Below are 13227 nucleotides of genomic sequence, written 5' to 3'. Positions count from 1 at the left end.
ATCTCTCTTCAGAAATTGCCACCCAAATGCACCCAATGCATTGCGTTTGAGCGAGGGGGGGGGGGCTTTCTCCCATCTCCCCTCCCCACTGTGCAGTCTTATCAGCAGCTCTACAAATATATTGCCCATTTCACAGTACAGTTTCTCGACAAGCCATCATAGGTTATCGCAGAATATTCACCTCAGTGGTGTGGGAGGAGAGGGGAGGGTTAAGATTCAGCCTGGACTGAAACTTTTAATTTCCAGCCCAGTATCGATCGCCGGCTCACTGATTAAACGCCAACAACCCCTCGGTCACCTACACAAATGTCAGAATCTCCAGATTAGAAAAGATAAATATGGATCGCTGACTGGACGAGCGAGGCGGTCACACAGGGTGGGTGGGCTCAGCGCGCACTCTGCTCCAACCAACGCACGCAGCACGCTCACTGTTCCAGCCCGGCGGTCATCAGAATACAGGCGGCCAACTCTGGCATTTACCCATGCAAATCAGACAGCGTGCACGGCTCCAGAAGGCAACGATCGATCTGACTCCACAACGCCAGCACTGCCCAGATTTCACAGGGTGGGGGTTTAAAGTGACAGGTGCTGGCTCAGTCCAGTTATCCGTCTCTCTCCCCGATACGGACTCCTGACTTCACGTCTTCGTTTCAACTCCACGTTGAACATAACTAGGAACAGGGATATGCCCCCTGACCGCCTGGGTCAACTCTGCCAATCAATAGGATTGTTGATTTTTCCTCCTGAACAGTAGAGCACGGGAACAGTCCCTGTGGCCCTCCATGTCTGTCCCAAATTAAACCGAAACCCTAACTCGATAGATTCTTCAGCTGCTGGAAATCTTCAGCAACAGGCAGACACACAAAATGCTGGAGGAACTCCGGGCAGCATCCGCAGAGGAGAATAAACAATCGATGCTTCAGGCCGAGACATTTCAACTGGAAAGGGAAAGGGGGCACTTCTCCCACTTCTGCCCTCTTCCTTTCCAGTCCTGATGAAGGGTGTCACCCAAAACACCGTCTTTCTTCCTCTCCATGGATGCTGCCTGACCTGCTGAGTTCCTCCAGCATTTTGTGTGTGTTGCTCTGGATTCACACAGAACCTCCGGTGCCTTAACATTTCCAACTATAGTATATAGTATAGTATAGTCCTACTTTATTGATCCCGGGGGAAATTGGTTTCCGTTACAGTTGCACCATAAATAATAAATAGTGATAGAACCATAAATAGTTAAATAGTAATATGTAAATTATGCCAGTAAATTATGAAATAAGTCCAGGACCAGCCTATCAGCTCAGGGTGTCTGACCCTCCAAGGGAGGAGTTGTAAAGTTTGATGGCCACAGGCAGGAATGACTTCCTATGACGCTCTGTGTTGCATCTCGGTGGAATGAGTCTCTGGCTGAATGTACTCCTGTGCCCAACCAGACATTATGTAGTGGATGGGAGACATTGACCAAGATGGCATGCAACTTAGACAGCATCCTCTTTTCAGACGCCACCGTCAGAGAGTTCAGTTCCATCCCCACAACATCACTGGCCTTACGAATGAGTTTGTTGATTCTGTTGGTGTCTGCTACCCTCAGCCTGCTGCCCCAGCACACAACAGCAAACATGATTGCACTGGCCACCACAGACTCGTAGAACATCCTCAGCATCGTCCGGCAGATGTTAAAGGACCTCAGTCTCCTCAAGAAATAGAGATGGCTCTGACCCTTCTTGTAGACAGCCTCACTGTTCTTTGACCAGTCCAGTTTATTGTCAATTCGTATCCCCAGGTATTTTTAATCCTCCACCATGTCCACACTGACCCTCTGGATGGAAACAGGGGTCGCCGGTACCTTAGCTCTCCTCAGGTCTACCAGCAGCTCCTTAGTCTTTTTCACATTAAGCTGCAGATAATTCTGCTCACACCATGTGACAAAGTTTCCTACCGTAGCCCTGTACTCAGCCTCATCTCCCTTGCTGATGCATCCAACTATGGCAGAGTCATCAGAAAACTTCTGAAGATGACAAGACTCTGTGCAGTAGTTGAAGTCCGAGGTGTAACTGATGAAGAGAAAGGGAGACAAGACAGTCCCCTGTGGAGCCCCAGTGCTGTTGATCACTATTCCTTGTGAATTCAGGTTTTTTTTTAAAGACCCATAACAATGTTGAAGATTCTTTCAGGGATGGACGGGCCTGTCAGAGGGGAAGGATGAAGCATTACACAGACAGAATTAACTAAACAAAGAAGAGATTAGCATCTCCAAAGGTGAAAATGGGATTCAGCCTCCTGCTGAAGGGCTTATTGTACGCCTGGGACATAAAACTGTGCACGTTCAGGGAAAAATATTCACCTCCATCGGACAGAAAACACACTGAGGGAATGGGGGAGGGATTGGCCTCCCTGATTAATCCTGGGACAAAGATGGATGTAATCTATTTTTTTTTTGAGAGATTCGGCACGGTAACAGGTCCTGCTGGCCCAATGAGCTCACACTGTCCATTTACACCTGACCAATTAACCTACTCACTCATACGTATTTGGTACAAACACCTCACTGACGGCAGCAGAATTGAATGCAGGTCACTAGTGCTACAACAGAGTGCTGCCCGATTGATCCGCTTGGTAGCATCGCATTTCCTCCTACGCTGCAAAAGCTTCCCATCGGCCGACTGAAGGGCAGGGAAGGAACTCTGGCTGCAATGCTTTCCATAAGGCTTTACAGACCTCCGAAATTACGGAGGACACATTTCGCTTTTACAAAAAAAGACGCTCGCTTTAAACTTGTTTACCCCGAGAAAGACTACCATGACCATGAAGCCTTGCGCGGGCAGGTGTGTGCACATGCGCGACGTGCCCGAATTGCAGAGCGACGCAGACACACCAACGCGCAAGTATAAATGCTCTCAACGCGCGTAGGCCACTTGTGTAGGTTATGGCGTCGAGTTGACGCACAAGTATAAATCAGCCTTTACGCTAACTGTTGCCCCAAAAGCATCTTTTGTAGCGGCAAACGCAAAAATGGAGGAATTCCGCAGGTCAGACAACAGCTATGGAGGGGAATAGAGTTGACATTTTGGGTAAAAATGTGCCCCTCATACCTCCTTTGAAATGACCCATTCTCACCTTAAATGCATGCCCTCTGGTATTAGACATTTCAACCCCGGGCAAAAGATGCTCTCTATGCCTCTCCATCTTATAAACCTCTATCTGATCTCCCCTTACCCTTCATTATAAACTTGGATCTCAAGATCCCTCTGCTCATCAACACTGCTGAGGATCTTGCCCACAACAGTGTACTACCTCTTTGCATTTGACCTACCTCAGAGCAACAGTTCACATTTATTTGCGTCAAACCCCCACCTGCCCTTTCTCTGCCCACATCTGCGACTGATCTATATTGTGCTGTGTGCTTTGCTAGTCTTCTATGCTATCCCCAACTGACATCATCTCAAATCTTACTACTCGAGAAGGGGAGTAACCAGTCGACGTTTCAGGCTGAGACCCTTCTTCGGGGCACTGTGTTTATGTACAAGTGACAAATCAAACTAACCATTACCACTGGAACCCTACTGCCCCGAGCTTCACCCACCCAGCAGCACATTCCACCTCAAACCAAACTGTCCCAGGGCTTCTACTTATAACCATCACTGACAAGTTATAAATACAGCTGCTTACAGTGGGTGGTCAGCTTGTCCAATCAGACGTTTGACCATCCCCCCCCCCAACCTCAGTGGCAAAAGTCTGCTTGCATTTACGCTTTCGAAACACCAATTCAATCTCCCCCTGTAACTCTCACCCAGTCCCAGTTTCCCTGCACTCTTTCAAATATTGAAATTTTTCCCATAGGTAGGTGGCCAAAACTGCATACAATATCTCACCAAGTCTAATATAACTTCAACATTGTTGGCCAAAGTCCTATACTCAGTACTCTGGTTCGGGAAGGCCAGCCTGCCGGAAGCTCCCTTTACAACCCTGACTACCCATGACGCCACTTTCAAGGAATGATGGATCTGTATTCCCAGATCCTTCTGTCTACTGCTCACCGTGTAAATCCTACCCTTTTTGTGCTCCCAAAGTGCAAGACCTCACGCTTGTCTGCATTAAATTCCACCTGCCATTTTTTTGGCTAGTTCAGATCCCGCCTGCGAGCTTTGAGAGCCTTCCTAGCTGTCCACTACACCTGCCCGTTTTCTGATCCAGATGACCACATCTTCACCCAGATCACTGAGAGACAATGGACAGCACATTCTGCTGGAAGCTCGTTCCACACTCTCCGTGGCACAGCACTAGTCACGGGCCTCCAGTCACAGAGGCAACCGTGTCCTACCACTCTTTGGATTCTCCCACAAAGCCGACGTTGAATCCAATTTACTACCTCATCTTGAATGCCAGGCGACTGAACCTTCTAGACAAATCTCCGATGAGGGACCTTGTCAAAGGCCCCGCTACAGTCCATGTAGACAACATCCACTGCCTTGCCTTCATCCACTTTCCTGGTAACTTCCTCAAAAAGCCCTATTAAGTTGTTCAGACATGACATACCTTGCACAAAGCCAATGATGACCATCCCTAATGAGGCCCCATCTATCCAAATACTCGGTCCTTTAGAATAGGTTCCAATAACTTCCCCACTACTGATGTCAGGCTCATGAGCCTATAATCTCCCGGTTTATTCTTAGAGCCTTTCTTAAACAATGGAACAACATAGACAATCAGGAAATCTCACCTATGTCTCTACTTTCAGAGGAGGCAGAAGAGAGTTGGATTTTGCACATCCATGCTCACATCATTCTACAGATGTGTAGCAGAGAGGATCCCGACAAGCCACATCAGTGCTCAGTACAGAAAAAGCATTGTGACAGACAAGAAGATCCCATGATCAATAGTCAAAACTGCCCAGAGCATCACCGGCACCAGCCTACCAGCCATTAGAGATCCATACAGAAAGGTGCCAGATAAGAGCCTGTAACATCCCACCTACCTTGTTCACGGACTGTCTGTCCCACTCTCATCAGGGCTGTGGCTATGCAGCGTCCATGCCAGGACCACCAGGCTGAAAAACAGTTACTTCCCCTGAGCCGATCAACACCTCCACCAACTATCACTATTTTGTCATTTCCTGTCGGTCACCTTACGTACAGACACTCCTGTGCCTAGCCTAGCGTCATTTTGTTAGAAACCCTCACAACTTTGGGGAGAGGAAGGAAACCGGAGTACCTGGAGGAACCCCACGCGGTCACAGGGAGAACACGTCTCCTGGGACTTGTAGAGAGGTGTGCAGCACCTAAAGGAGGCGGCAAGGGGAAACCGGCATAATCACACTGGCCCACGACAGAGGAAACGAGAGCGGTTGCCAGCCATCAGGCAGGAGAGGGTGGGTTTCTCCTTGGAGGGATGAAGAGTTGAGGACCGCGAAGAGTCTGGGCACGACAAGCCAGCTACCTCCACACGTAGGAAGGCTGTGAAGTTGAGCGTGCGTACTGAAGATAGCTGAGATGCAGGGCACCCTCTGCCAGACTACGCAGTGTGTTAAAGGTCAACGGAGACCAGCTCCATTCTCCTTTCAAAACCCTCACAGTTAAGCTTCCATTTGATACCACATTCTGGCTCTCCTCCCCACCTCCCTCCATGTCATGTCCACCCCTTTCTTGGGTATATACAGACATCTACCAGGAGAGGGGGCTTCGGGAGCAGGAGAGAGAACAGCTGGAGTGCCTCACGAGGAGGGCGGAGGAAGTTTCAGTCCGACGATGGGGGGAGCCGAGAAGGGGGAGGGGACGTCTGGGGTGGGATGGAGACCGAGGAGGTGTGGAGGTCTTAGGGGAGAGAGGACAGAGGAAAGGGGAGAGAGTAAAGAAAGATGCAGAGGGGGATGGTGCCAGTTTCGAGATGATATTGACATGGGGCGGGGGGGGGGGGAGTGAGGATCATTCCCCCCAGCTACATTGCGAACAGGCACAGTGACCGGTCTCCATGTGTCTGGGGAATGGTGAGACGAACAAAGTAAAGGAGGCTCGATTCACTCAAAACCCTCCTTGCACCAGCATTCGAGCAAAAATTCAACCTGAAGACATTTATCTAGTTCCTCTCAGGACACAGAGCACGCTACCGCAGGGGGAGAGATGGTCTATCACACAGCCTGAGCCTGTTAGCAGCAAGAAGGCACCCATGAACGCACTGACCAGAATGCAAGGTGGCACCGGCTGCAGTTCCCCAGCTGCCCTTGAGGTGGCGATGACGAGCTGTCACCCATAACGTGGGTCCCCCTCTGCTTCGAGGGTCAATAGAGCATCACCACCTGTTGGTCGTGCCACCTGAGGCCTGGGGCTCCCTCACTCCGAGGTAGGATTTGAACCCACAACCTCCTTAACTGAGAGTCAGCACTGCTCCCACTCAGCCAACATTCAGTGGGCCAGAACTAAAGACACTACAGCCATTAAGAGACAAAAGCACTCAATTATTCACAACTGAAGTATTAAAGGAGGCAAAACACCATGTAGGAGATGGAAGTCAATGCAAATTATGAGTCATACAGCATGGAAACAGGCCCTTCAGCCCCTCTGGTCCATGCCAGCCAAGACTGCCCATCTAATCTAGCCCTGTATCTCTCTAAACCCGGGCTTCCTAACTTTATTGATGCCATGGACCCCGACCATTAACCAAGGGCTCTGTGGATGTCGGGTTGTGAACCCCTGATCTAAACCCTTCCATTCCATGTACCTGTCCCAAATGTCTATCAAATGTAGTTGTTCATGTACCTGCCTCAACCACTTCCTCTGGAAGCTCTGGATGACAAAGTTGCCCCTCAGGGTCCAATTAAACCTCGCCCCACTCACTTCAAATCTCTGTGCTCTAGTTGTTGAATTCTGGAAAAAGACGAGTGAATTCACCCTACCTATACCCGTCATGATTTACCTCTCCTTCTCCTACACTCTAAACAACACAGTCCCAACTGGCTTGACCTTTAATAATTCAATTGCTGAAATCCTCCCAACATCCTGGTAACACTTTCCTGCACTCTCCACCTTGACGCTGCCATTCCTGTCACGGCGTGGCCAAAGCTGAATACAACATTCCAAGTACGGCCTCACCAACGTCTTGTACAACTACTACAAATGTCCCAATTTCAATACTCAGTGCTCTGGCCGATGGAGGTGAGTGTGCTGAGTTCCTCCTTCACCCCCACGTCCACCTGCGATGCCACTTTCAGGGGAATTCCTCCGAGATGCTGCCCAGGCCTACGTTGGAGGTGGAGCCCTCGACCACCATGTTCCTTTTCTCCCACTCTGGGTAGACGTCCCCAGATTCGTGGTGACTCGGGCTCTCAGCTTGCTGCAGAGAGGGTGTGTGGGAACTGTGGAATGAAACTGCACAGGGGGGAAGCCAGTCCTCTCACTGTACCTTGTGCCAGCACCTAGTCAAGGAGACTGTTTATTCATTTCCATGGATGCTGCCTGACCTGCGTTTTGTCTGTTGACCTAGTCAAGCAATCCTGTTACACCCATAATCACACAGTCCTGCCAGCTCTCTTTTCCACTATTTATTTTGCAATTTAAGAACACAAAACTTTTAGACACAGGAGCAGAAGTAGTACAGTTGGCCCACAGACACTGCTTCACCATTCCATTACAGCTGATTTATTACCCATCTCAACTCCATTCTCCATAACCTTGGAGACCCTTACTAAACAAGAACCTATCAACCTCTGCTTGCACACAGCCACCTGTGGCAATGAATGCCATACATCCACTGTCTTTAGAATAAAGAAAGTCTTTCTCATCTAAGATGTCCCTCTATTCTGAGGCTGTGTCCTCTGGTCCTGGACTCGCCCACTATAGGAGACATCTTCTCCATGTCCACTGTATCCAGGCCTTTCAATATTCGTTAGGTTTCACTAAGATTCCCCCGCCCCCAATTCTTCTAAACTCCACCGAGTACAACTGAGAGCCGTCAAAAGCCCCTCACGCATTAACCCTTTCGTTCCTGGAATCATCCTCGTGAGCCCCCTCCGGATCTCCTCCAATGCCAGCACATCTTTTCGTAGATAAGGGGCCCAAAACTGCTCACAGTTCTCCAAATGAGGTCTGACCAACATCTTATAAAGCCTCAGCATTACATCCTTGCTCTTATATTCTAGTCCTCTCGAAATGACTGCTAACACTGCATTGGAACATGATATGTTTGCTTCAGCGACTTCGACTGACAGCTCATTCCATATATAGATCACACTCTGGGTGGAAAAGATGATCACCAGGAAACTTAAATCATCAAGAAAATGCACAACAGCAATGGAAACCCTGCACTTATCAAGACGTTAGAACATTGTGTTCAGTATTGGTCACCCTGCTGTAGGATCGAAGTGGTTATGTTGGAAAGAGTCCTGAGGAGGTTTACGAGCGTGCTGCTGGGACTCAAGACTCTGAGTTATGGGTTATGGAGGGATCTTTCTCATTGGAGTGCAGGAGAATGAGGGATGGTGTTAGTCATAGAGAACCAAATCAGGCTCCTCGGCCTGCTGGCCCATGCCAAACAAAATTCCCAGGTTGAAAATTATGAGGTGAATGTGGATAGTCTTTTCCCCAGAGTTAATGAATCAAGAATGACAGGCCATAGGATGAAGGTCAGAGGTGAGAGATTTAACTGGAACTTGAAAGGCAACCTTCCCGCGCGCCCCCCCCCCCACGCAGAAGATGGTCTGTTTATGGAATTAGCTGCCAGAGAGCTGAGGCAGGACATGGACAACTTTTAAAAGGCACCCGGATAGTCCGTGGATAGGAAAGGTTTGGAGGGATATGGGACAAACAGGACAAGCTTAGATGGGAATCTTGTTTGGCATGGAACTGAAGGGCCAAAGGGACCAATCAGATTCTAGTTTACTGTTCACCTGACCGTACATGTCTACAACCAAATGAAACAATGTTCCTCTGGACCATGGTGTGTCCACAAAGCATTTATCACACACAGCACACAAAACAAAATACCACCACAAGTTAATAAAATATAATTCAAAAATGCATTGAAACAGAGTGGATAAGTACATGAACGGGGGGAGAAGGAGGAACAGCTATGGTCCAGGTGCAAGACGATGGACGGAGTAACAGTTTGGCACAGACTAGATGGGCCGAGTGGCCGTGTTCTTTGCTGTAGAGCTCTATGTCTATGCAAAACCCTGAGCGACTTTACAGGCTGCATGTAGAGGTGAAACAATCTCAAATACATGACGGTCCCCAAATGAGAAATTCCCACTCAATTGTTTTAAACAACCTTGTTGTCTGGCTGCACTGGACTTTGTCTGTAACTGCGACAGCTTATTCTACCTTGTTATTGCTTCTCCCTTCGTGCTACCTTGATTTACTGATGTTTGAAATGATCCGTGTACATGCCAAGCTAACAAACCTTTCACTGTATCTGAGCATACGCGGACACCTTCTAAAGGCGATCCTTCAGAAAGGCAGCATCTGTCATTGAGGACCCTCACCACTCAGGATATGCCATCTTCTCATTGCTGCCATCACGGTGGTGGTACAGGGGCCTGAAGACACATGCTCAGCACACCAGGAACAGCTTCTTCCCTTCCACCATCAGATGTCTGAATGGTCCATCAGCCCACCAGCACTAACCCACTATTTTCTTTTCTATTTTTCCTCTTTTTACTCACTTTTTAAGTATTTCTTAATGCAATTTATAGTTTTAATATTGTGTATTCCAATGTACTGCTGCTGCAAAGCATCAGATTTCACAACGTTAAGCCAGTGCTATTAAACCTGATTCTGACAATAATAAACCAATTAGCAGTTGAGGAGGAAGTCAGCGCGAAGGTGAAGCGAGTAATAAATAAGTCAAAAGCGAAGGAAAATGCAAGAGAGGAGTCTTACTACAATTACACAGGGGACTAGGACTGCACTGAGTTTTGGACTGGAGTGGGACAGTCCTGTTGGAGGAGGCAATGCGTTCCCGTAATGAAGAGATCAGCTTCAAAGCTCGAGCAGGTTGGTGGACACTAACTGCCTGGAAGAATTGCTGGAATGTGCAAGGACAAAGCAGCTGGACAGTGCAGAGGGTTCCCCTCACGCCGCACGAGGTCACAAATCCTGAGAGTTTGGATTTAGAGCTACAGGCCCTTCTGGTCCAACAAGGTCACGTCACCAAAATACACTGTGACAAAAACTTGTTCTCAAGCAATAAATACCAACTGCAAATTAGATTAGATTATATTATGAGGACACGCAGTCCCCTTTTATTGTCATTTAGTAATGCATGCATTAAGAAATGATACAATGTTTTTCCAGAATGATATCACAGAAACCCATGACAAATCGGCTTAAAAACCGACAAAAACCACATAATTATAACATATAGTTACAACAGTGCAAAGCAATACCGTAATTTGATAACAGACCATGGGCACAGTAAAGTCTCAAAGTCTCTCGAAAGTCCCATCATCTCACGCAGACGGTGAACCTCCAGCGCCACAAACTTGCCGATGCAGCATCCTGGAAGCATCCGACCACAGTCCGACTCCGAGTCCCTCCGAAAACTTCGAGCCTCCGACCAGCTCTCCAACACCGAGCACCAAGCACCATCTCTGCCGAGTGCTTCGACCCCGGCCCTGGCAACAGGCAATAGGCAAAGCCGAGGATCTGGGGCCTTCCTCTCCGGAGATTCTCGATCGCACAGTAGCAGCAGCAGCGAAGCGGGCATTTCAGAAGTTTGTCCAGATGTTCCTCCGTGCTTCTCACGTCTGTCTCCATCAAATCAGGATTGTGCACGGCCCCCTAGTTAACACATACCTTTAGATTTTGAAGGCACGCAGTCCTCTTTTATTGTCATTTAGTAATGCATGCATTAAGAAATGTTACAATATTTCCTCCGGTGTGATATCACAAAACACAGGACAGACCAAGACTGAAAAAACAAAACCACATAATTATAACATATAGTTACAGCAGTGCAACAATACCATAACTTGATGAAGAACAGTCCATGGCACAGTAAAAAAGTTCAAAGTCTCTCGAAAGTCCCACATCTCACGCAGACGGGAGAAGGAAGAAAACTCTCCCTGCCATACCCGACCACAGTCCGACTCTGAGTCGTCGGAAAACTTCGAGCTCTGATCAGCTCTCTGACACCGAGTACCGAGCGCCATCTCTATCTGAAAGATTCGACCTCAATCTCGGTCACCAGCAGCAGGCAAAGCCGGGGATTTTGAGGCCTTCCCTCCGGAAGATTCCCAATCGTGCAGTAAAAACAGCAGCAAACTGGCGTTTCAGAAACTTCTCCAAATGTTCCTCTGAACTTTCACACCTGTCTCCATCAAATCAGAATTGTCCACGGCCCCTATTTAACGGAAACGATATCATTTTCACCGGAGGGCTGCACGCGCACGGCACGCCACTGTCCCATCCTCCTGCCTACTTATCATTCGATATCATTCGGAACAGCCGCGCGTGTAAGAAGAAGAAACACTAATATATTTATTGCTTATTTATATAATTGTTTCTTCTTCTTACATTTGCAGTTTGTTGTCTGCACGCTGGTTGAACGTCCTAGTTGTGCAGTCTCTCATTGATTCTGATATCAATTGGTATGTTCCAATGAGACAGGGAGAGGATGGTAGGGTACAGGAACAGTGGTGTACAAAGGCGGTTGAAAATCTAGTCAAGAAGAAAAGAAAAGCTTACGGAAGGTTTAAAAATAAAACCTAGATCTAGAAGATAAGGCTAGCAAAAAGGAGTTTAACAATGAAATTAGGAGAGCCAGAAGGGGCCTGAGAAGGCCTTGGCGGACAGAATTAAGGAAAACCCCAAGGCGTTCTACAAGTATGTGAAGAGCAAGAGGATAAGACGTGACAAAATAGGACCAATCAAGTGTGGCAGTGGAAAAGTATGTATGGAACTGGAGGCGATAGCAGAGGTACTTAATGAATACTTTGCTTCAGTATTCACTACGGAAAAGGATCTTGGCGATTGTAGGGATGACTTACAGCTGATTAAAAAGCTTGAGCATATAGATATTAAGGAAGAGGATGTGCTGGAGCTTTTGGAAAGCATCAAGTTGGATAAGTTGCCAGGACCGGATGAGATGTACCCCAGGCTACTGTGGGAGGCAAGGGAGGAGATTGCTGAGCCTCTGGCGATGACCTTTGCATCATCAATGGGAACAGGAGAGGTTTCAGAGAATTGGAGGGTTGCAGACGTTGTTCCCTTATTCAAGAAAGGGAGTAGAGATAGCCCAGGAAATTACAGACCAGTGAGTCTTATTTTAGCGGTTGGTAAATCGATGGAAAAGATCCTGAGAGGCAGGATTTATGAACATTTGGAGAGGTATAATATGATTCAGAATAGTCAGCATGGCTTTGTCAAGGGCAGGTCATGCCTTATAAGCCTGATTGAATTTTTTGAGGATGTGACTGAACACATTGATGAAGGAAGAGCAGTAGATGTAGTGTATATGGATTTCAGCAAGGCATTTGATAAAGTACCCTACGCAAAGCTTATTGAGAAAGTAAGGAGGCATGGGATCCAAGGGGACTTTGCTTTGTGGATCCAGAATTGGCTTGCCCACAGAAGGTAAAGAGTGGTTGTAGATGGGTCATATTCTGCATGGAGATCAGTGACTAGTGGTGTACCTCAGGGATCTGTTCTGGGACCCTTACTCTTTGTGATGTCTATAAATGACCTGGATGAGGAAGTGTCCTGATGAAGGGTCTCGGCCTGAAACGTCGACTGCACCTCTTCCTACAGATGCTGCCTGGCCTGCTGCGTTCACCAGCAACTTTTGTGTGTGTTGCTTGAGGAAGTGGAGGGATGGGTTAGTAGATTTGCTGATGACACAAAGGTTGGAGGTGTTGTGGACAGTGTGGAGGGCTGTCAGAGGTTACAGTGGGACATCGATAGGATGCAAAACTGGGCTGAGAAGTGGCAGATGGAGTTCAAGTGTGAAGTGGTTCATTTCTGTAGGTCAAATGTGAAGACAGCATATAGTATTAATGGTAAGACTCTTGGCAGTGTGGAGGATCAGAGGGATCTTGGGGTCCGAGTCCATAGGACACTCAAAGCTGCTGCGCAGGTTGACTCTGTGGTTAAGAAGGCATACGGTGCATTGGCCTTCATCAACCGTGGGATTGAGCTTAACAGCCGAGAGGTAATGTTGCAGCTATATAGGACCGTGGTCAGACCCCACTTGGAGTACTGTGCTCAGTTCTGGTCACCTCACTATAGGAAGGACGTGGAAACCATA

At 47.9% G+C, this 13227-nt stretch overlaps 1 protein-coding gene and 1 long non-coding RNA gene across 4 annotated transcripts in view; both read right to left on the bottom strand.

Moving 5' to 3' along the window:
- acvr2ba (activin A receptor type 2Ba) overlaps positions 1-13227 on the bottom strand; it is a 161719-nt gene that overhangs the window by 66559 nt on the left and 81933 nt on the right. The gene's annotated exons all lie outside the window — the stretch shown is intronic.
- LOC140195565 (uncharacterized) overlaps positions 10228-13227 on the bottom strand; it is a 32354-nt gene continuing 29354 nt past the window's right edge. For both annotated transcript variants that reach the window (XR_011885518.1, XR_011885517.1), the window contains exon 3: positions 10228-11325. This is a non-coding gene — a long non-coding RNA (uncharacterized lncRNA). The remainder of the gene's footprint in view (positions 11326-13227) is intronic.

Source organism: Mobula birostris, chromosome 3 (genome assembly GCF_030028105.1).
Source record: "Mobula birostris isolate sMobBir1 chromosome 3, sMobBir1.hap1, whole genome shotgun sequence".
Classification (NCBI taxonomy): Eukaryota; Metazoa; Chordata; class Chondrichthyes; order Myliobatiformes; family Myliobatidae; genus Mobula; species Mobula birostris.
This window is presented reverse-complemented; position numbering and strand designations above follow the sequence as displayed.